Source organism: Lepisosteus platostomus, chromosome 3 (assembly GCF_059453375.1).
Source record: "Lepisosteus platostomus isolate fLepPlt1 chromosome 3, fLepPlt1.hap1, whole genome shotgun sequence".
NCBI lineage: Eukaryota > Metazoa > Chordata > Actinopteri > Semionotiformes > Lepisosteidae > Lepisosteus > Lepisosteus platostomus.
In genome coordinates this window covers 38271584-38295089 of record NC_142613.1, presented here as the reverse complement: position 1 = coordinate 38295089, position 23506 = coordinate 38271584, and positions in this window count along the sequence as shown.

Here is a 23506-nt window from a genome sequence, read left to right as displayed (position 1 = left end):
GTTGGTTTTGCATAAGGGGCGGGGCTATGGAAATTAGGTCTGTTTGGGAATGTGTAGTTACATGTTCTGGCTGTTTGTGAATTATCGTTGTTGAGTATGGAGTGTTGAGGTATTGATTTTGTGTAATGCTTTATGTTGAAAATTGAGGTGGATTTTGTTTATGATAAACAGGATAAACTGGGATGGGAGGAAGGTTTGGTTTTGCATAAGGGGCGGGATTATGATAATTGGAGGACTTTGCGAGAGTAAAATGGTTTGATATATTTGATTTTGTATTGTGGTTGTTATCTATGTTTTTGGTTGGTATTATGTTTATATGGTTGTTTTTGTTGGTTGGTTGTTATTATGGTTATTAATAATACGATCTATAGTTGAAATCTGAGCCTAAATAAAAAGAAAAAGCAAGTGATTAGGTTTATGATCAATCTAATTACTTATTCGTTTAAAACACTATATAAAATAAAGTTTATTATTAATTTGCTGGACAGAGCGGTGAACATTATTATGCATAAGACAAAGATAACGATCCTGATCAATTTAGAAATCTGTGTACGCTGTAAGGTTTTTACTTCTTAAACTTTTAAAATACACGTTTTGAATAGAAAGAAATCCTCTTCCTGGTACAGTATGTATAGCAAACCAGCACGTCTTTTTTCTCCAATCAGAGGGGTGTCAGATGGTGTCAGCCAATCACCATTCTGCGTTGGGTAGCAACGGGTGACTGTTCTCAGGCGGAAGATGTAAACAGCTTAATGTTCGTGTTAAATAATTTTTTTAAATTCAATTAAACGGGCACAGTTAAGACATTAAATATACATATACATACTGTATACAGTACAGTTTGCATACGGTAATATGTTTATGTTACGCGATTAAAAAATAAATAAATAAAAATGAAAAGTCCAGCACCAGCTGGATTTGAACACACAACCTGCCAGTTGGTAGTCACGCACCTAGACCAGTAGGCTACAAGACAGCTCGCATGACCAGGCAGGCGAAACAGCCCTACACAGCCCTGTCGCAGCACACGGATGTAATCATACCGTTATTAAATTCTTGAGATACGCGATTCCATATTATATTCCCTTTTAATCAAATTCTAAAAGTATGCTTGTTGACTCCGATATCACGTTAGTTAAAGACTTCAAAGCTTACAATGTTTAGGGAGAAATGGAATACTGGTGTGTATTTTTTTCTTTAAAGTACCGAGACCAGCTATATACTGTATGTTTACATTCCAAAATTAATATCGTTTATGGCCTTCACACGCGTTACAGTATGCTCCTATTCTTTTTATGCTCAGCTACTAAGATTTCCCTTCAGTGGTAAAATTCAATATCTACAATGGGCACAGTAAAGACGTTTACAGTAAGTCTTTCTACGACAGACCAACGGATCACGAGTGCCCCTGTCGGTCAACCAATCACGCACCGCGGTACCCCGTGTCATCTTACCTGCGGTACGTGTCTGTACCGCACACTTTGAATGGCTGCATCTGTATGTTACACATGAATGACCTCTGAACAACAGATCATTTTCATACAAGGAGCTAAAGTCATTTTACTGATATGTGAGTTAATCTTCATATCTGTTGATGAAAATAGTAGATGTGATTTCTTTTTGTTCATGCTAATAATAATCAAAGGGAATTAGTGAGTATTGAGATACATTACAAACACAAGAAATGCTACTGGTTCTTCCTCACAGTATACAATGAACTTACTCTTTGTTCAAGAAAAAAAACAACTGCATTATTGCCGAGATGGAAATTAAAGGATAAACTTCCATTTGTAAAAATATGAAAAAAGTGCTACAGTTTGTTGAGATCAGAAAACTAATTGTTCTTTTCATAATGATCTTCTTACCAAGTGTGTACAGTATGTGTGCAGCAACATTATTGTATTCCTGTTTTCATTAAGGATACAATTTATCTCCCTATAATGGTGTGGGCTATAACAGGCAGCAGATGGGGCTCTTATTGGACCCTGTTGAGCAACAGATATTTTCTTCCGAAGCAGAGGATGTTTTTGCTTATATGATGTCTGCCTGAATTTAAGTGCCAACAGCTTTAAAGGTATTTCCCTGCTTAGGAGACAATATGGGTTAACCGAGGTCCTTCTCCATAATCTAGGAGGTATTCACCACGTCTAACATGCCTCTTCCTGCCTGAGCTGCCTGTGAGAAGGTTTACCTCTGTACTCTTTTGCAGTCCAAGTAGAGTAAGACTGTACTCTTTTGAAATACAACTGCAGGAGCATAACAAGAGATTTTAGGATTAGAATTTGCCAAAACAATAAAAATATAATGCTTTTGAGTGTGGAAAAGCAGCAAGAATATGTATAGATAAAGGCTGTGACTAGAATTTAGATTTATGATTTAGTTGCGGCCATGGCTATGTGTAAAATAGTGGTGCCTTTCAATGCATATAAATGGAGTGTAGTTCAGGGTAACATCACATTTGCAGGGGAAGAATTTAAGGATGACTACTTCTGGTACTTACAGATAATAATTGTGTACTTTTAATTCAGCTAGATTTCTAGAACGATACTTCAAGTAATTTTTTTTAAGTAACAGGGCATTTGCATTTATTCATTTTACACACTCCAAAGTGATTTAAAATCAAATCCATTAATGATGCAAAGACTTAAACATAACATAAGCATAAACCTACAAAAAACATTAATAATTACATGCTGGGATGTTGCACAGTGCTAAGGAGTTTTAGTGCTGCTTGACAGACAGGAAGTTATAACAAGAACATAGTGTCACGATCGCTACTCCTCCTCTTAAGGGCGCTCCAGCCCTTCCTTGTTCTGCCCCATTATCTGCACCTGTTTCCTATTTTCGTTCCCCCTTAAAAACCAGACGCAGACGTCACTCGAGGTTCCTCATTGAATTCTGTTTCGTGAGAACCCAGGGTCCTGCTGTGTCTGGCTCCGTTATGTTTTTAACTTTCTGTTCCTGATTCCCCGTCCCGCCAGTCCTGACCCGGTTCATGGTTTTATTCCCTGGATGGATCCCCTGGCCTTGGACTCTACCTTCTGTCTTGGATAACCGTTTGAATTTTCTTATAGATAGTTCGCCCCGGATTCACTCTCCCTGGACACCTGCACCCCTTGGACACACCCCGTGTCTCCATTCCCTCTCCTGCATGACTTTTTCCCAGCGTTTCCTCACTCCCTTCCGGATCGTGTCGTCTGCATAGGCCCGGAAAGAACTGATCGATATTAATTAATTAAACATAGACAGTACTGTAAGTTTGTTGACAAAGAAATTTCACTATAAAATGCCTTCCTCTGGCATTCACTTATTCTTCCATACTAAATTAATTATAAATCTTGATATTGGTATGTGATAGGGCAGCATTGTGTTACAATGGTTAGCATTGCTGCTTTGCAGTGCTGGGTTCCTTGTTTCAATTCTGGACCTGAGTAGAGTTTGGATGTTCTCTCTGTGTTCACATACTGTAGATTTCCTCATGGTGCTCTGGTTTCCTCCCTCAGTCCAAAAACATACTGGTATATTAACTGGAAACTGGGAAAAATTATCTATGATGTAAGTGTGTGCATGTCTGGGTATTTGCCCTACAATTAACTGGTGTTGCATTAAGGGTGTAACCTGTCTCGTGTCCTTTTCTTGCCAGGATAGGCTCTGGCTCCCTGCATTGATTGAAGAAGTTAAAAAATGGATGGATGGGTTTTATGAGATAGAGGGGTATATAATTTGCAGTTTACTATGCAAGACCTAATTCAGAGAGAATGTGACATGTTTGCCTGCCTGCCTGGAGCTCAGAGGCAGGTAGAAAGACAAAGGAGGTTTTCTGGTGAATTACTCTGGTTAATCATAATAAAAGATAGACATTGAACAGATTGCAGAACACAGCATAAAAAGACACAGATAAAGGCTGAATGGAGGAAAATAAAAATCGAAAAGAAGGAAGAAGGTAGGAAGCATGAGGAAGAGAAAAACAGAAGACACAAAGAGAAGAAGGAACATCACCCATTTCATGTTTTAGGATTATACAATGTGAGGAGCCGTGTTCTGATGAGTCTTGGAGACCAGAATCTTCCTTATTTAAGTGAGCTTGCTGTCCTATTTGATTTCCTTTACTGTGGAATCCTCAGGCTAAAGATGTTCTCTCCTAATTTTGTGAGATTGATTCCCATTCACTTTGGGCATCCATGTTATAGGAAGGGAGACACAGGGTTTGTTTTTTATCTTGACCTCTTTAGGCATGTCACAGTGTTTCAGGTTACATACTATAGCTAGCATTCTAAGGTAGCCTCTGATTTACTCACTACATTTGGACTAGATGACATAAAGAACCCAGATTTTATCTTCCACTTGGGTACATTTTTATTCAACCATTTTATTCTCCATTTCCCTGACCCCTTCCTTCTTCTATTTTGTGACAATTTGAAATAAATAAAAATTAAGGGGTCCAAAAAGAAAAAATGTAAAAGAAAGCAGCTTATAATAATAATAATAATAAATTTTATTTTATATAGCGCCTTTAAAGGTGGCTTCTCAAAGCGCTTTACAGGATGACAATAACAATAAATAAGAAGACTACAACAATAAATAAGAAAAATTTCACAAGACAGGACACAATTATAATTACAGCAATACAACAATAACAATAGAGGAGACCGTGGAAGATGGTATTAAGAAGAGCAGAGGGGTGAAGAATGGAACCAGTTAAGTAAAGGCTTTTCTGAAAAGGAGGGTTTTGAGTCTGGATTTGAAGGAGTTTAGAGAAGGTGACTCTCTAATATCCTTGGGCAAGGAGTTCCAGAGCTTGGGGGCATAGCAGGAGAAGGCCCTGTCGCCCATACAATGTAGACGGGCTTGGGGGACAGTAAGGAGGGCAGAATTTGAAGAGCGGAGGTTGCGAGGTGGGGAGTAGGGCGATAAAAGTTCAGACAGGTATTGAGGTGCCAAGCCATGTAAAGCCTTGTAGGTGAGCATGAGGATTTTAAAGTCTACGCGGAATTTGACCGGAAGCCAGTGCAAGGACTCCAGGATAGGAGTAATGTGAACACTTGCACTAGATCTGGTCAGGATTCTGGCTGCTGAATTTTGGACATACTGCAGCTTGTTCAGAGTAGATTTAGATACCCCAGGGAGCAGAGCATTGCAGTAGTCAATTCGAGAGAATACAAATATGTTGATCAGCTTTTCAGCCACAGTTAATGATAGCATAGGGCGTAGTCTTGCGATATTTCTAAGGTGAAAAAAAGATGTTTTGACAGTATGCTGTACATGTGGGTCGAATGTTAAGCCAGAATCGAATATAACCCCAAGGTTTTTCAATTTTGATTGGAGCTCAAGTACAGAGCCATCTACAGACAGGGTTACAGGACTGGCTTTGCGAAGTTGATGGGGGGTACCAATAAGCATGACTTCAGTCTTGTCACAGTTAAGATGAAGGAAGTTTTGAGTCATCCAAATTTTTATGTCAGAGATGCAATTAGATAGAATAGAGACAGCCACATCAGTGTCGGGTTTGGTATGGATGTATATTTGAGAATCGTCAGCGTAAAAATGAAAGCTGAGGCCATGTGATCTTAAAAGCTGACCAAGTGGGAACATGTAAATGCTGAAGAGCAAGGGGCCCAGTATTGAGCCCTGAGGGACACCAGACTTGACAAGACCAATTTCAGACCTGTACCCATTGAGAGAGACAAAGTGACAGCGATCAGTGAGGTAAGACTTAAACCATTTGAGGGCAGTGTCAGAGACTCCAAACACAGTCTCGAGACGAGAAAGCAAGATGTTATGGTCAACAGTGTCAAAGGCAGCACTGAGATCAAGAAGGATGAGTATGGAAAGAGAACCAGAATCAGAAGCTATTAGGAGATCGTTGGTGACTTTGACTAGGGCGGTTTCTGTGCTGTGAAGTTGACGGAAGCCAGATTGGAGGGGTTCGAAAAGGTTGTTTGTCATGAGGTGGTTATGTAACTGAAGTGTGACAGCACGTTCTAGAATTTTAGAGAGAAAGGGTAAGTTGGAGATGGGGCGAAAGTTGTTAAGATTGTCGAGAGTCATGTTAGGCTTCTTTGGCACTGGGGTAATAGCAGCAGTTTTGAGGACCGTTGGTACAATGCCGGTGCTCAAGGATTCATGTATTATATTGAGGACAATGGGACAGAGAGAAGAGAAACAGGACTGGAATAAAGTGGTGGGAATGGGATCTAAAATAGATGTGGTGGGTTTCATGCGCGTAACTAGTTTGTTTAGGGATGCTGAGTCAAGAAGAGAGAAGCTGGAGAGACGGGAACCAGAGAAGTTGGATGAGGAGGGAGGAGGTGTGGAAATTATATCCGTAGTGGAGAGAATGTGATGCCGGATGTTGTCAATCTTAGAACTAAAGAAATCTAAGAATGTGTTGCAAAGTTGTGATGAGGCAGGTAATGTGGTGGGGCAGTTTGGCTTGAGAAGTCTGTTGATGGTGGAGAAAAGATGTCTAGGATTGTTTTGGTGATTTTCAATGATGTGAGAGAAGTAGGTGGATCTAGCAGACTCTATAGTAACCTTATAATCAGATAAGTAATCTCTCCAGGCCTGATAATGTACATTTAGGCCGGAAAGACGCCACCTACGCTCAAGTTTGCGAGAGGCTGCCTTCATGAAACGCAGATGGTCATTGTACCAGGGGGCAGGGCGAGAGAAGGAGATGGTTCGAGTTTTTAAAGGAGCAAAGGTGTCGAGGGTAGATAAAAGAGCATTGTCAAGTAACTGTATTTTGTCCTCTAGAGGGTCAGAGGAAGAGAAACAGGATAAGGAGGACAGAACAGAATTTGCAAACCTTGGGTGATCAATTGATCGCCAGTTGCGGAAATTTACAGAGCGTGAGGGGGAAGTGTTAGAAACAGGTAATTCCAGATTGAAGAGAATGGCTAAGTGGTCAGAGAGGCCTAGATCAAGGGGGGAGCAGTGGGAGACAAAGGAGTCATTTGCAATAATTAGATCTAAGGTGTGTCCTTTGTTATGTGTAGGGGTACAAACAAACTGAGCAAGGTCAAAGCATCCCAAAAGAGAAAGGAAGTCTTTAGCCAGACTGGAGGAAGTTGAATCAATGTGTATATTAAAGTCCCCTAGAATAAGGATCCTTTTAAATGTAAGGGATAAGAATGAGAGAAAATCAGCAAACTCACCTAAGAAGACTCCACTGGGTTTGGGTGGTCTGTAAACTGTGGCAATAATAGTAGATTGGGGGATAGAAACATTTAAAACAAGACACTCAAAAGAAGAGGGAGGAGGTATAGCTATAGGACTTAGACTGTAAAAAAGGTTGTAAATAACAATGATGCCCCCGCCTCTGCCTGAAAGACGCGGAAGGTCAAAGAAACCATATCCAGGAGGAACTAGTTGGTTGAACAGGAGTCCATCGTTTTGTTTGTGCCATGTTTCGGTTAAGCACAGAAGGTCCAGTTGTTTTTCTTTGATAATGTCACATAAAAGAAGAGCCTTGCTGTTAACGGAGCGGGTGTTGAGTAGCGCTGATCTGGCCAGTCTCGGGGATGCGGGGGGAAGCGGAGTGCGGTCCAGGTGCGGTAGTGAGAGGAGATTTTTTAGATCGGCGCCGGTACGTGATGGACTTACAGACGTGCGGCGAAAGGCAGGGATAGAGACTCCGCAGGCAGACGAACGTAGAGAACGGCGTCCTGTGCTGCGATGGATGTAGCGAGTCGGTCGTAAAATCCCAGTAAAACGGCAGTAATCGAATGTGTCTTTGACCAGGAAGTAGCTTTGTTTTAGTTGAAGAAGTTGCAGTGCAGTGTACCTCAGAGACATGATTGATGAAACGAGACGGGAAGGAAATCCAGAGAAGGCGGTAGCAAGAGGTGAAAGTCTTCAGTTGAGTAAGTTCACAATGCAGTGGAAGTCGCACCCGTGAACTTGTAACGTGAAGCGGATGAAAATAGATAAACTAGAAATCAGTGCAATCGAGGAGAAAAAGGGAAAAAAAACATAAATAAGTAGATAGAAATGAAAAATTGGTGAGAGGAGCGGCAGCCAAATGCGCCAGCGTTCCCTCTCGACCGGAACCGGAACCTAGCTTATCCAGCCTAGACTCTAAACATGGATATATAATTACTGAATCACTTAGAAACTAAAATATTAAAGAAATTCCAAGAATCAACTAGGTGAAATGGTTTATTTCTGTAACACAATTGTTTATTTATAAACTCTCACAAGAGCACAATTAAAATTTTAGATGAGGAACTTTATTTTTGATTTTTTTATAGAGCAGATAAGAAATACTATATAAAGTAAGGAACAGTAACACACACATTTTGCATTTTGGCTGAAACTTTTTGTGGATTGCAGTTTACTAGAACAGCAATTATTATATTCTTAAGCAGATTTCCTCTGAAATATTATATGTTATTTGTATTTTTGTAACATTTTTACACAATGAATTAGTGTTTCAATTCATTAAATGCTTTTTCCTCTACAAAATAAAACAACTGTCATCTCTGGGTGTACTGTATATTGAATAGAGAAGCCTCTGGAAAAAAGTAAAATGGTACAATATAACTAAATGTGATCTCTGAAAAAAGTAATCTTTATCTGTCTGTTTTTGAAATTTAAAATTTATTTATTTTACATCAATGACACTATAAATGTAATGATTTAATGCCAGGTTTACAGGCAAATTTTGGATAGTCAGAAGCCAATGTGTACAGGTATTTAATATATGAATTATGTATGCACACTATATACTGTATAAGTAATGTAAAAACACATTCCTTATATTAATACAAAGAGTAATTTGATATAAAATCCATTGTTTTGCCAATTATTTACAATTGTCATGCCTAAAACAATCAGTGTAATAATAAGGCATACTCTTTAAGTATTCAAAAATGCATTTGAAAACTGTGATTCAGCAAAACATCAAGGTGACTGAACTTGAGTGCAGCTGCAATCTCACAAATGACAGTTCTAGGTCTAAATGAAGAAGAATAAGCTACCAGAAAATTACAGAATTGGTTGTTTGCTGAAAAGAACTATTTGCCATTACTGTATTATTGACAAACATATGAGAACATGTACAACTTTGACAAGCTTCAGGTATGAATGACTGCAAATTGAGGATGAAGTAACATTTGAGCCGGCCAGCATATACTTCAGATTAGTACAAATGAAATGACACAATAACAGATTTTATTCTTGTTTCATGAAATGTAGTTATTGCTTAAGACTCTGGTAATGATCAGATGAAAAGTGAAATCCATGATAAAAACCTTTGTTCAACAGCAAAAAATTGAAACAATGCAGCAGTGCATTTTCTTGATACAATGACAATGTTGTGTGAGGATTAGCTGCTTGGTCAAGGGATAGGCCACAGAGATAACAAAGTGAGCAGCGCATCCTACTCACTCTTCCACAAATCCCCTCTCTAAGATCACTAAAGATTCCCTCTAAATTTCTATCTATTCTACTCCCAGCTCCATGCTGTAACTCTCTGCTGATTCCACCCTCATCAGATATTATCACATTACTATTGTTTGGTTGCTACAACCATTACTAATAAAGTCACACCATCACAAAAGTGTCCGCCTAGTCTACAATAATATTGAATGGAATGCTTTCCTGTCATAATTCCTGTGCATAATTAAAAAAAGGACCATGGCCAGACATTTTTGTAAAGGTTTGACATGGCAATCTGCATTTAGTATTGCACATACACAATTACATTGATTTGGTTTAAGTCAGCATGATTGGTCAGTTCAAGGGTTCCCAGTTAATAATCGCCCAGTATAGGGTTCAATTAAATCCACTTCTAAAATAAAAAGTTCTTCCCAAACGTTTGCATTACAAGGCAGTAAATAATTTCAATATGAAATAACCTGTTAAGGGTGACAACACCAGGGCCTTGGGTTCAATTTTGAACCCTGGGGCGCTATCTTTATGGAATTTTTTGGAACCGGTGCTCCATTTTCCTCTCTTGTCCAAAAACAAAGTGGTAGGTTAATTGGCTTCTGTAAAACCTGGGTCTGGTGCGAGTGTGTATCTGTGTTTGTGTCTATCTGCCCCATGATGGACTAATGTCACGTCAAGGGTGTACCCTGCTTTGTGCCCGTTGCATGCTGGGATAGGCTCTGGCTACCCTGTGACCCTGAATTGGAAGAAGAGTTAGAAGATGAATGAATAACCTGTTGATATTTATGTCATCTTAATCATTAATCATGAGTTAGGACTCACTTAAATCATTTGAAGGAAATGAGCATGGATTTTTGATGGAGGGACAAGAATGTTCTACGATGGACAATGTACAACAGAGGGCTATCCACCACCTCCCTCACAACCAAGGGGGTGCTGCATTAGAGGTGGTGAGTGGAACGGAGGAGTCAGCACAATAAACACTGGGAATGAATGGACTTCAGATTATAATATATATCCAGAGGTGTCAGGATTTGGAGGCTCCTGTACTTGTCTTATGAATACCAATTAAATGGAAACACAATAAAATGATTGGAGTTGCCAGCAAGATACTTGATGGATTCTTCAAGTAAATTTTATGGTTAGATGAAACTAAACTAAAAAGAACTATTCCTCTACCAAGAAAGAATCAATACGTTTGGAGAATAAGAAAAGTTCCCTGTGCCCAGACCTAAATATGGTGAGAGCACCAAGTATTGTGATACCACAATATTAATACCATTGTATTTTGAAGAAACAATTATAACTGAAAAAAAACATCCAGCAAATGTATATTGTCATACATTACCCAGTGTTAAAAAAATTCATAGGGAAGGCACTTGTACTTGAACAGGACAACAATCCCAAGCATTCATCACAGCCCCCCAAGCAATCTTACAAAAGTCAAAGAGTACAGTGAATTGGCCATCTAAGTACTAAGAAGTTAATCTCATAGAGATGTTGTGAATTAAATTCAAGGTTGCTGTTGCAAGAAAAAAAAACAATAAAACGCAAAGCTGTGTGTTGATTAAATGGCAAAATATTTCTGGAATAATATTAGGAACTGTTTTCAAAATACCATAAAATCTTTAAAGGAATCTAAGCATAGACACATACTATACTTACAGTATAGTATACAGTAAAAGACTAAACACAAAAAGTGTTCAAAGGATTTGACTGTCACTGAATATACCCTTGAAAAGGTTATTTAGAATGCTGAGATTCAGATCGATATAAAGTGTATGCAAATATCTTCATCTGTGCCCTATGAACTCTCTCTAATCTCTATAATCCCTTTTGTATAGTGACTATGCAATGATCAAAGTCACATGCATTTATCACGGTCAGTCACAAATGATTAATCAATTAAAATAACACCAAAACCATTTAAGCAATATTCAAACCTATATACAGTAGTATAGCATAAATACTGAAGTTCACATTTCAAATATTGATTCTAAATTTTCAGCAGTTCTGCTTCATCTACTACTGTATCTATTATTTACTTCCTTTGCAGACACCCTTATCTGAGGTACTTACAAAATATATAATAATACCTAGCTTAATTTTTTTAAATCATTCAAATTATTCAAATGTAGTACTATAATTTAAATAATTTAATTACATGAAAACAAGAGTGGGGCAGAACATTGTTACTGTATATACGATATTATTAAATTCAAACCTGTTTGCCCAGCTGTTTATGGACAGGATGCTTCTTTTTTTCTATACCTTCTCTTTTTAGTTACTACTTCCATACTCCACATAATTATTAGCAAACCATTATAATAATCAAAACTGATGCAATCTGTGTTAACATACAAACATTAAGATATGACATGCTATTTTGACCATGTCAACACTTATTTCAGGAGCTTAATTAGCATTAGTACTAGATTGCCTAATGGTAAAACAGTCTAAGTTTATAGCAAATCATTGTTAAAACAGCTCTTAAGTTGTCATCAAACGAGCTAAAGTCTCCTTTAAAATGCAGATTGCATTTTAAACAATAAAATGCAGTAATTTTGATGAGAATCATTTTCACATCTTTAATGTGAGATAATTTCTCATCTATTGATCAGTGACATTATTTACATGAATAATACTGTAATAAGCACAAAAATGTAGTAAAACAGTCCCGTACCATCTTATTAGCAGAGGTGCTCACACTCTCTCCGGTTGCTTGGGAATCACTTACAGGCATCAGGTTTCAAATATTTCACAAGATTCTGAACAAGATTCAAATCAGGACTTTGACTGTAGCTTCGGATCATTATCTTGCTAAAAAGGTAACTTTTTCCCAGCTTTAGGTCTGAAGCACGTTTTCCTCTATGATTTGAGAGATTTTTTTCCATCTATATTCCCATCACTCTTGACAAGCTTCCCAGTCCCTGATGATGAGAAGCCTAACTTTAGCATAATGCTGACACCAACATGTTTAAAAGCAGGAATGGCATTTACTGAATGATATGCTATGTTGTGTTTGTGACAGCCCAAAAAGTTCTAGGTTTTTCTACTCTAAATACAATTTTTTTTTGCCACGTGTTTGATGTATTGCTTAGGTGTTTTCTTGTAAATCAAATACAAAAAAAGTGATAAAAACAAACAAAAGTGATATTTCATACTATGTGTTCAGACTGCATACAGTAGACGTCTTAGATATTTTAACTAAATATTAACAGAATCACATATAATCCACAAAAATATATAACAACAATAACGCGTGAGTAAATATAATTTAAACAAATGGATAGGAACTTTGCAAAAAAGATTTTAAACAAATTGTAAGACTTTCTAGACAACCTTACTTTCAAAAAAGCACAGAGAACTCTGACCACAAACACCCAGCAATGGAGGCATGTGATTGCCTCCCAAAACACAGCGCCACCTAGTGACATACCCAAGTTAGTCCTCCACACACAGTACAAGCCTCCTTAATGGAGGGATCGTGTTATTGTTGACCCATGGATATTTCCTCCCATCTCTACCACTGAACTCAGTTACTGTTGGCCTTACAGTGGCATCCCTAAACAATTTTCTCCTCCTTCCTTGGCTGCTCAGTTTTGACAAACAGCCTGATCTAGGCAGTTTGGGTGCCTTCCACTTTTTAATGATAAATTACACCATCCACAAACAGATATACTGTAAATGGTCTTTGAAAGGTTTATAACCTTCTCTTGATCTTGATCTTCTCTTGATCTGTGCCTTTATACTACTTTGTCCCTGAACTGTTTTGAAAGCTCTTTGGTCTTCATGGTTGGATCTTTGCTTGAAATTCAAGCAGCCATATAGAGATAGATGGATTTATTCTGAAATCATGTTCATACTCCATACTCCACTTTCATGTGAAATATTGCACACAGAGCTCACTCAACTAATTGTATGACTCTCTAAGTTAATATTGTGCGCCTACATTAATTTAGCTTTGCCACAGGAAAGGTTAGTGTTACTAATGTAATTGTGACTTTTCCAATTTTTCATATTATTCATGTACAGTATATACTTCTTTCTTTTTTTTACTTTACATTATGACTTAAAATGAGTTTATTAAATTTGGGTTATTAATGGGTGACATGGTGGTGCAATGGTTAACATTGCTGCCTTGCAGCACTGGGGTCCTGTGCCCAATTCCAGACCTGGGGTGCTATTTGCATTGAGTTTTTATGTTCTCCCCATGTTTCCTCTGAGTGCTTCGGTTTCCTCCCACTGTCCAAAGACATACTGGTAGGTTAATTGGCTTCTGGGAAAATTGGCCCTGGTGTGAGAGTGAGTGTTCATGCTTCTGTGCCCTGTAATGGACTAGTGTACCTCCAGGGTGTATCATGCAACCCTGAATTAAATGAAGCGGTTAGAAAAATGATGGATAGGTGAATTATTTTAAAATATTTTTTTTAAATATTCATGTTCAATGCATCATGACTCTACTACCACTGGAAATGTCTTTCATTCTGCAGGCACTCTTAATTTATTTTTCAGTCTACTTTAAATATATTTTAAATATAAGCACTTCAATAAATCCAAAATCAAGTGTACACACCTCAATCCCATAAAAAGTATAAACTTAATCTAGATAGAGACAGGTCAGTATTATAATAGATATCTAATTATTAGCAGTAGTGTTATTAGTAGTAATAGAAATACTTGCATGGTACAACAAGCGTTGGCAATTACACAACTACAGTACAAATAGTTTATTGGACATGCTCTCCATGTACAACCTCAGCAACTTAAAAGTCACAGCACATGGCACAAGCTCACACCTAATCACACACACAGACCATAGAACCTAATACTACCTTTTATACAACACAATTTCCACCCAGGGTTAGTTGGCACAGATAGAAAATAGGATGCAACAAGTCAAGAGCATATTCACAAAATAGAAACCACATGAATATTTTCTTATTATATACTATTAATAAGGTAGGCTTCTGAATATATTCCTCCCTTAAATACAGTATTTCACTATCAAGGAGAGAAATCTGTAGCCAAATGGTTTGACAAATCAAAAAAGAAAAGTATAAGGAGTAACAAAATTGATTTAGGAAACTTTGTTTGGATTATTAAAAAGATCATAGAAACTAGAGAGTAGCAACAAGGGGTAAATGCTCAAATTGGCTTAAAATAATTAGGGGAATGCGACAGGAATTTATACTAAACACAATGTTCTTTCTAAAGTGTATCAATGATCTAGCTTCTTTAGAATCTACATACAGTACAGAATTTAAAACTGAAAACTCTTATTTATGCAAATTGTAAGTATGGGTGTGACAATGGAACAAACTTTCATTGCCATGTTCAAGAAGTGGCTTGAGTTATTCTTGAGTTATTCAGCTACTAACTACTTAATGGGCTAGATGGGCTTAATGGCCTCCTTTTGTTTGTAATCATATAATAAATTGCAAACACAGGTAAAACAGGATAAGAATCAAGACAGAGAAGTACAGTATTAAAGACCTTCATAGAGCTTCTTAATTGAATTATTCCATTAGTCACTCAGGACAGCAGCAGTACACTTTGACTGAAAAACATTAATGTAGCACTTATCCATAAAAAGGATAACAAGCCTGAATCAGTAATTATAGATGGTTACTCTGTGTTCTATTAAAAGTAAGATTATGGAAATAATAAGAACTAAAGAAGAGAATCATCGGCATGACAGTAGGACTGAATTAAGGGAATTTATGAAAGGAAGGTCCTTAACTAATCTCTTAGAGTGATTTGAACAAATATTGTCTTCAAACCTGTCTGTACTATTATCACCCTACTCCCCACCTCACAACCTTTGCTCTTTTGTCTACTCTCAAGCCCGGATTCTTTGGGTGATAGGGCCTTCTCCTGTTGTGCCCCCAAGCTCTGGAACTGCCACTACTGTAATTCCTCCTCTTAAGGGCGCTCTGGCTTTTTCACATTTTCGATGATTTCATGCAACTGCCTCCAATCCTGCCTCTCCTTTTTAATCCAGGTGATCTCGCCTGGAAGACAGATGCCCGGACGCCCGCCTACCATCAAGTTGCCCTTTGTCCGCGGCTTGAGGGCATAGGCCTCCTATCGGCGTCCTGACCCAGCTGAGTCTGGGGTTCAGAGCACCTGGCCTCGTTCCGGCTTTTAACTCTGTTTTGTCCTGTCGATTGGATCTCCCGGTTTTGGACTTTTGGACTTCACCCTGGATTTTCCCCCCGGACTACTTGGACTTGTTCTCCCTGGCTACACCCCCCGAGCACCAGTTCACCATCATCACGCCCACCTGTCTGTCAACCCCTCCTGATCCTCGTCGTCTCCTCCCCGTCGTCCTTTTCCACTTACTTCCGGATTATACCATCTGCATAGGGTCCAGAACCAAGCTTCATTACAGGAACTCTCTCCCCAAGGATATCAGAGAGCCACCTTCTCTTAACTCCTTTACTTAACTGGTTCCATTCTTTAAACCTGTGCTACTACTATACTTAGCTCCACCATCCACGGTCTCCTCTGTGTATTATAATTGTGTTTTATCTTGTGTAATCTTTATATTTATTGTTGTTGTCATTCTGTGAAGCGCTTTGAGAAGCCACCTTTAAAGGTGCTACAGTATATAAAATAAAGTTTATTATTATTATAAATAACAGCAGTAATTAGATACTGTACAAATAGAACATACAGTATATGTGACTCAACCCCAAAGGATTAGAAGACTTCCAGACTGAGTTATTATGTAACTACAATGTCATTTCTCATCACTTATAAAGTACCGTACTTGCACAGTTCAGGTTTCTCACAGAAGATGGCAATTACAGTAAGTCTCTCAGTTGCTACTCCTGATTAACCTCCAGGTATGCAGATCATTTTCATACAGACATAGAGACTGAGCAACAGTCATTCTGCAGGCATTTCTTCTGCCATAGCCACTACAGTCTGAAAGGCAGAGATAGCCCTTTGCCTTACAAGATGTGGCCTGTCCCCTACAAGTTTTCTGGTTACCCACACAGAAGGTATTTTCATTCAACCTGATAGCAACTAGGTGATTCATTTTACAAATGGGGATAATCACATCTTTAACTATTTTCATGTAAAATTAAGTCACATTTTTGAATGTATATACAGATTTATAGTCAGCTCAATTGTACAATTATAGCTTGTCATAAATACACTGAGCACCTGGCATAAAGTATTCTGTTAGAGAAAGCTAGTAAGGAACAATAGTACTCAACCAAATGAAAAACTTTTGCCCCTATTCCATTGCTGGCTACTGTATATTGTCCGGCCAGTTTAGCAGTATCACTTTGCTAAACTCAACTCGCTGACCCAGCTCAGCAACTTTGCATCATCAAATAAGTGTTTGGATACAAACCAACAAATAAACTGATATTCAAAGTCAACATAAAACATTATATTAATGTGCAAGACCTTGAAACTTTTAAATTTAAAAACAAATACACAAACTACAAACTAAATAATTTAAACTTCAACAAGGAATTAGACTGACAGCTTTTTTCCAAAGTAAGGTGATGATTCATTTCAATCTATATTTAGTTCAGGGCATATACTGTAGAAATAGACTATAAATATGTAGCTACAGCTTTTATTTGTTCAATATCTCAATTTTAATATTTAGTTTTTAACAGGTTATGACTCAACATCTTAAAATGTAAGATAAAAATACACACTTAAAATAATTCCTTTAAAATAACTTTTTTTTTCCTTTTAACACATTGTTCAGTGTGACTTAAGACTACATTTTGTGCTAATTTTATGATAGACACAAATGGAATATTATAAATACCCTATTCCACACAAATTGTACTAAATCAAAAGTGTTAGAGGGCCCTATTCTCATAGCGTGGAATAAAGGCTTTAGATTGTCATATTTTAATTGTACATGAATTGCATTAGATAATTTGCACTTGTCTATAATAAATCTCATTTGCTGAGTGCCTGCCCAATCCTGGATGGTATTCTTTGTCATTCTGTAATGTCTTTGCTAGGTCAAATTGAATATACAAATTACCCCACCTGTTTCTGTGTCATCTGCAAATTGTGGAAGGTTGCTGCCTGGAATCTAGATAATTTGTCTAAATCAATATGAGCAGAGGACATGTGATACAGCACTAATTACCTCAGCCCAGTTAGACTTTATTTCCCTTAACTATTTGTTTTCTGTCTCTTAACAAGTTCTCAGTCCATGTACATACTTTACCTTGGATCCCTCTGGCTTTCAATTTAAGAATTAACCTTTGATGTTTAACTGTATCAAAGGCTTTCTTAAATATTGAGTACTGTATATCACATTAAAGCCTTTACTAGTATCCATGTTAATATAATTTGCTCACAGATAAACAGCATAGTTTATCAAAGAAGAGTTACTATTTCTAAATCCTTGAAAATGTTTTCCCGATCATGGGGAAATCTGATCTGCTAACCTTCTTTAAATTAGGTGTCACGACTATAGTCCCCCCTCCTTAAGGGTGCTCCAGCCCTTTCACTAAAGACTTCATTCTCTGCACCTGTTTCCCATTCCCTGCCCACCTTAAAAGCCAGGCGCTGACGCTCTTCCGGGCTCTGCATCTGATTTCCATATCGTGCGAGTCCGGGACCAGGAAGTGCCTGGTCCCGTTAAGGTTTTAACCCTTGTTCCTTGTCCCTGTCCGCCGGTTCCGACCCGGTCTTCGTGGTTTTTAATTCTTGTTCTGATGGATCTCCTGGTTTTGGACTTTCTCGTGTGTTTTTGGATTTTCCCTAAGGATTACTCTTGGATTGTTCGCCTCGGCCACACCTCCCCCGTGCACCAGCGCACCTTGGACACGCCCCCCTGTCTTCAGCCCCGTTTTCCTGCATGACGTTTCCCCAGTGTTCCCCCACTTCGTCGGATTGTGTCGTCCGCATAGGGTCCGGAAAGAACTGTTCGTTACATTAGGGGCTGGTATATCATAATGGGATCTTGGAAATAGGCAGATCCAGGAAAACAAACACAAACACAGCTGGAGCTTTCATTTGCAGTGCAAGGGAAACAAATAAAAAACTAACTTCTTTGAGCTGCTAACTCACTTTTCCATAGCCAGGCAGCTAAGCTTTATCTGAGGTTCTTTAAAAAAACTCTCTCTTCCCAAAATATTCCATTCACGGTTTCTTGGTACCGTAAGCTACGTCTTCTTCGTCTGTAAGTTTGTGCTGCATAGGATCTGCCCTATTTCCTCAGACAACAGAAAGACTGATCCTGGGAGCCTGCAGCAGCTGGTCAGGTGACTCAGGACAGCAGCTTAGCACAGTTTACAGCTTACATCTTGTCTGAATTTCCTGTGCCATCACAATAGGCATAGAATTAGTAAATATCCAAGTCTTATCCTACTTAAGCTTTGAAATATTCTAGCAAAGAGCATATAAGAGTGAAACATTTATGATTTTATCAAACAGAATTAGAAAATGCCATCATTCCAGCTGACATTTAAATTCAAGTGCATCCACGTCCTGTAACACTTGCGCTATGATGCATTAAACTACATTACATTAAATATTTACTGCATTGTACATCAGAAAGAGTACATTAAAATCTGTCCTATAGCAAACTGGGAGATATGTGAAAAATGTATTTTGCAATTAATCCAAAAAAATAATTACTGGTCAAGGCCTACACCATAATTACTTATTGACCTACTGGGGCTAAGACTATAGCCACTGATGTTTAGAACTTCAGCCTCTTCTTTCCGAATAGTGAGATCTCCATTTTATCTTAATTTAAATAAAGAAAGCTACTTACCATCCATTTGATAATGTCAGCAAGGATGGAAAGCAAATTGTTTATCACTGAGGTATCATGGGAATTCTTTGACAAATACAGTATAGATATGTACAGATATAACAGCGTTACAGTGAAAAATTATATTGTTATTCTTGATGTCACCTAGTGAAAGCATGTAACTTACTCGTTTATTGCCATTAATTGTGTACTATGATCTGTTGGCCTGGTGTGAACCAAGATGTTAAAGGTTGATTAAGATTTATAAATGATTAATTGATATCTAATGATTGATGGTGTGGAAAGCAGCAATTAGATTGTATCTAATTTGCAATTTGAGTGTATCTAAAAGGACAAGAATGTTGACATTATCAGTGTCTGAAGACAGACGAATATAAATAGAATTTGATGACAGGCAATCATGTGATGTCATGTCATTAAAAATCCCATGGTGTTTCTCAAAAAGAGTAGGGGTGTTACCCCAGCCTCCTGGCGAGATTTCCCATTGGCCTTTACCAATCATGGCCTCCTAATAATTCCCATCTATGAAATCATCACTCTGTTCTCTTCCCCACTGATAGAGCGGTGAGCGTAGTGGCGCACTATCGCTGCTGTTGTATCAGCCAGGTGGATGCTGCAATTATTAATAATAATAATACATTTTAATACTCTAGTTATTCGTATGGGATCTAAGCTACAGGTTCTCACATGTTTTTGGAAATGAATCCAGCTAATTCCTGGTGACAGCATATCCTGTTCTAAGGCAGAATAATTAGATGCTGAATAGTACTGCCAAACATAATGACTGGATTGAGTGTATGCTTATGACAGTGTATAGGTTTTAAGACTTGCTGAGCGAAATCTACTGCGACAAGAAAAGATGGGAATCTCTTGCCAATGGAGGTGTTCTCTACATCAATTTTCTAACCATTTTATCCAATACAGGATCGTTGGGGGACACCAGTCTATTGCAGGGCACACAGTCAAGGCTGACCCTTGGCACAGGCGAAGTAGGCAACTGCCTTGGGCCCCAAGGCCACCAGGGAGCCCCCTCAATGTGCAACAACATTTTTTTTTTATTGGCACATTCAAATTTGAGCTAAACATTGTCCTCAGTGGCTCTTTCTGTTGCTGCTGTGCTAATCTTGCCTCTTAAAGTTTGTTAGTTATAAATTACCATATTACTAGTGTAAATTTAAATATAGCAGTTAATTTCACTGTAGTGAATGACTCATCTTCGCCGTAAGAAGGTGATCTGGAGGGGCCCCTTTCCAAGAGCTTGTCTGGGACCCCCAAAATGCTTGGGCTGGCCCTTCGCCTATCCCAATAAAAAACAGACGCAAAGCAGGATAAAACCTGGACGGGATGTCAGTCAATCCCAGGTCTCACAAGATAAAAACATGCACACACTCACACCAGACTCATTTTTCCTAGATGCCAATTAACCTACCAGTATATCTTTTGCAACATTGTGGGAGTGGGTGGGAGCCGAGGCATGATGATTGTCAGCTATCTGTTCAGAGAGGAAAACCCCTTTGAAGGATTCATCCCCTCAATAAATCATATATATCTATATTGTATATCATTTATGCCAGGAAAAATTCAAAACTTTATTGCATGGCAATTAATCTTTCCTAGCCTTTACAGAGAGAAATCTGGCTCCTGTGAAGCATTTAACAGAAACGTCTGGAGACACAAATTCATTTCTAACTATGAAATCAAAGATACTTTACTAATGGATGGACTGAGACGCTCAGACCTGGCTTGCAGAAGCTTTAGTATTTGCTTGTCTAGAGCCCTTTTTAACTGAGACCTGGAGAGGAGGTCTGCCTCTTTCGGACCACAGAAGGACAGGGGGGAGAATTGAATTCTCCTTTATTTCCCTGTGCAGGCGTCTGCTTTAATTCACAAACTTTTTTCCACCAACTCTACTCTAACTACAGACACATCCAACATGTAAAATTAACATTAAATTTAGCAATGCTAAACATACAAATTGGCATATTCAAAGAAAACCTAAGTGTTGTGAGTTTTCATTCAAACAAGAGGTCCATCATCCATCCACCCAATCCCTAACTGCTTCATCCAATTCAGTGATCTCGGCAAGTAATGGGCGCAAAGTAGGGTACACCTTGGATGAGACACCAGTCTATCGCTGGGCTCAAACAGAGACTGATGCAGCCACAGACACTCACACAATCACATCAGGGTCAATTTTCTCAGACACCAATTAACCTACCAGTCTACATGTCATTGGAATGTGGGAGGGAACCACAACATCCAGAAAAACCCGCTTGAACATGGCTACCCCATAGAAACCTTACTAAAAGTACCCCAGGAACTGAACCCAGGATCCCACCGTTGTGAAGCAGCAATGCACCACCGTACCATTTCCAATATGAGTATTCTTTTTTTAATATTGAAGCAAATTAAATATTTTCAAGGGGTCCATAGCTATACAATGGTTTTCCCAAGACATCTTACTGTATATGTAAAGCTCAGTGTTTGTGTGCTTACCGTATATGTCTTTCCTTTTTGCAGTTGAAACCTGCTGAGTAAAATGACACCTCATTTGGCACCTACAATAGTTGTAAAAAGACAGGAGGAAGGTTTTTAGAAAATAATTTTCCTTGACCATGATTGTGCCAAAAATGTTGTCTGCATTTGCTACAACACTATTCTTATTTTTAAAATTAAAGGAAATTTAAAAGCTACAATATGTTGTAGTCAATGGAAATATGTTTCCAAATCATTGTGCTAAAGTTTTGAAATAATATATAGCCATATTTGGATAATATATAATATGTCATTTAACCAGTAATCTTAATGATATGCCTTGATACAAATGTAAACTCAACAACTAAAATGTGTGATGTTGCATTTTGCTCTTCAAATGACACTTAGTAAAGATTTTAAAACTATTTGGTAATAGTATTTATTGTTTCAAGTAATTGTTGTCAGTTTCTGCCCTGCTATGTGACCTTCAAGCACAAGCCTGACTGCAGGAGAAATAATATTGTCGACAAAAGATACTGTATAACTGTTAATTGTTCTGGGTGTGGCCACAGTGGTACAAGGATTATTATGACCTATTCTAAAGAAAACTGCAAAAAAGTAATAATTCCCTTGCCAACCAACTCCCAATATGGATTTTGTCATACATACATAGTAAAAGTAACAATATATGCAGCAGAATTATTTAAAAATCATAGTCACAATCCTATATCTTGAATTTAAGGTAGAATGCCACCTTACTACAGTGTTCTACTCTGCTGCGTATATAAAAAGAATTAGAATAGATAACCTCATTGCTCCTGCTCTTGGAACCATGTAATTGCTGTGGATGCTCACAGCCTGGTCTCAGATGTTTGTTATTAAAAGGCAAAGAAAGCTTAGTTGCTGTGAAGGTGAAATGAATACAAAGTAACATTCTTTAAAAATAATATTTTACTATTTCCTGTACTAATATCTTTTTGTGAATAGACTACTTTGTTATTTGATGTTATCTTTCTCTTATCTTTCTCACACAATAACTTTACAGATGCAGAGCCTATAGTGCTAATTTCTGAGGTTTCACAGGAAGAACATTATGGTTAGCTCCAAGACTTAAGGATAAGCCAAGTTCTTGATTTTAGATCTGTAGCTTGATGAAAGTAGAAGCACATAAACTAGGCACATTTTAGTTTAAACTTAAATAAATAGAAAAGGAGGACAGATCCTCCACAAATAAAATGTTCAATGTCTGGAAGTGTTTAGCCTTGTCTTGTAGGAAAGCCAGTGTTGTTGAATAGTACAGGATGTCGGCAGAAAATGGAAACACCTGGGTAAATGAGAGACACCAAGTTTATTGAAAGCAAGGACTTTCACACAGGTGTGGCAAAGGTATGCGTAATTAAGCATACTAACAATAACATTCCATGTCTAAGATTATGTCAGAAGGACCTCTGTGGGAAACACATCTTCAGCAAAAGACAACAGTGGGTGAAAACACATACTCTATGATAGTGATACTGTTACATTAATTTGAATTGCAGAGCAATACAGGTGATCATAAAATCATGAGTCATGAAAAACTAGTTAGATCAACTGTAACTGAAAACAGCAAGGTGGAAGATGTTCTGGAAAAAAACCCAGATAAATTCAGGTGCTAACACAAACAGCACTAAAACAAATGTCTATGACAGGTCAATTAAAACTAAAACCTGCAAAGGTTTCAGGCAGTTAGGAGGAGTCCTTATTACTGCTTCAAGAGCAGTACTTTTCTTGTAACTTTGTAGCCAAAATTGTACAGTACAGTATATTCTAAATGAGTATATTCTAAGTCGTCTGACTTAAATTGTACTATTTTAGTTATATACTGTT